We start from the raw sequence: 1,748 nt of genomic DNA, 5'->3' as shown, positions 1-1,748 counted from the left end.
CGAAAGCACAGGGTCCTGAGTTCGATCCCCAGTACCTCCCCCCAAAAAACCTAAGCCAGTACATTGAGGCCTTGCAACAGTGAGGCTAATCCTGAACCTCTGTCTCTGTAGTCTTTAGAGCCAAGGACAGAGAGCCACATCCCACTCAGCAGGAGGCAGTTCCAGCCCTTCTGTATTCTGTGGATTGGGGTCACAGAGTTGTTAACCCCAGTTATGAAGTCTTCTGCAGTTTCTGGATCCTCACCTCTACCTCCCACAGACACCCTTGCTTTCCTAACCAGCCTCCCCAGCCCAGCATCAGGGCACACTGAGGATAGTAGAAGTCCAGGGGCCCCTCTTCTTTCCTGGTATCACCTCCTCCTGCCCCTGGCCAGCCTGCCATCCTGCCCTGCAGACCACAGGGAGAAAGCCCAGCCCAGCACTTCCAGCCTGCTACAGTGGGACCTTACACCACAGAACAGGAAGTGGGGGGCGGGGCAGAGATTGCGCAAGCCCCCGGCTCGGGCCAAAACATCTGGAGAAGTGGGACGCTGGCGCCAGCCCTACCTCGTCCTCCTGGGGCAGAGCCAGGCTGCCCACTAGATGGAATGAGCCTCTCCTTATTCATCCGAAAGGTGAGAATAAGAGAGCCCTTCAAAATGCCCAGCATTTCCGCTACACCCATCCTCCCATGACCTCATCAGGGACACAAGGGCCCAAATGGGGCCTCACTTTCCCTCCTAGATTTTGAGGGGCAAGGAGGGGGAACTTTTCCCACAGGAAGGGGGAGTCATTGTTTGGGCGGAATGGCTGCAGGGGATAAGAGAGGAAGGGGGTGGGCGTCACATCCAGGCCTGCCTCACTAACAGGGATTTATGACATATTGTCCCCCCCAACCCCGGAAGCCCCTGGCAGCAGCACACAGTGCCACAAATAGCTGGGTGGCTTCCAGCAGGCAACAGGCAGCCACTGCCCTTCCCTCCAGCAGGCAGCAGGCAGCAGGCAAGAGGCAGCCCCTTCCTCCGCAGGAAGTCTTGGTTGGGCCCCAGCTGCTCAGCATAGAAGCAGTAGCAGACCCAAGCTCCTGCCTGCTGGCTTTATGTAGGATGGGGTGCCTCTTCCATCTGACTGACCCAGACGTATGACCTGTTTCTCCGTGCTGTCCAGCACTTCCCATGGGGCACCCGATTGCTTTCTGAGGCCTGTAGGGTACTTTCCCAGAGTCAGGGTCCCAGCGATCAAAGACTGTTCAGGATAAGCCCCTTAAGGGTTTTTACAGGGCGAGGGCGATTGAGAGTTGTAATTCGGCTTGTAGAGGACCCGGTGGACTCAGGCACTGTAGAATGGCAGAGTAGGGTGGAGGTGGCTTTGGGGCCTCCTTCCTCGGCGGCCTTTCTTCCCCTGGGTCAGGCACTGCCCTCCCCACGCCTTCGTCCTCCCTGAGGGCACCAAGCTGACCTCGAGGTTACGGGCAGGGCGGGCAGCAGGCACCGGGTCTTGGGGAGCAGGCATCAAAGTGAAGGGCGGCTGCCGCCCAACCAAGTGAATGTTCACAAGTCCCGCAGCCCTAGTCTTGGCCTCCGCCCCTTGAGCAACCTGGCCAGCTCTGACCGCCCCACTCAGGTCTTGGGTGAGCTCCTTCGGTATCCCTGGACGGCAGGAGGGCTGGGGACTCCACCGCCATGGCAAAATCTCCGCTGTTCCCTTTCCTTCCTACCCCCGCCGAGGGGCAGGGCTTCTGGATAGTCCAGGTTCTACTTCCTGCCCCC

General features: G+C 59.1%; 1 protein-coding gene across 1 annotated transcript in view; it reads left to right on the top strand.

Moving 5' to 3' along the window:
* The first annotated feature begins 525 nt into the window (after window positions 1–525).
* Mpg (N-methylpurine DNA glycosylase) overlaps window positions 526–1,748 on the top strand; it is a 9,183-nt gene continuing 7,960 nt past the window's right edge. The window contains exon 1 of the mRNA XM_010620635.3: window positions 526–614. The gene's annotated coding sequence lies outside the window, so the exon portion shown is untranslated. The remainder of the gene's footprint in view (window positions 615–1,748) is intronic.

This window comes from Fukomys damarensis, unplaced genomic scaffold (assembly GCF_012274545.1).
Source record: "Fukomys damarensis isolate Sample0158 unplaced genomic scaffold, DMR_v1.0_HiC HiC_scaffold_34, whole genome shotgun sequence".
Lineage (NCBI taxonomy): Eukaryota > Metazoa > Chordata > Mammalia > Rodentia > Bathyergidae > Fukomys > Fukomys damarensis.
This window is presented reverse-complemented; position numbering and strand designations above follow the sequence as displayed.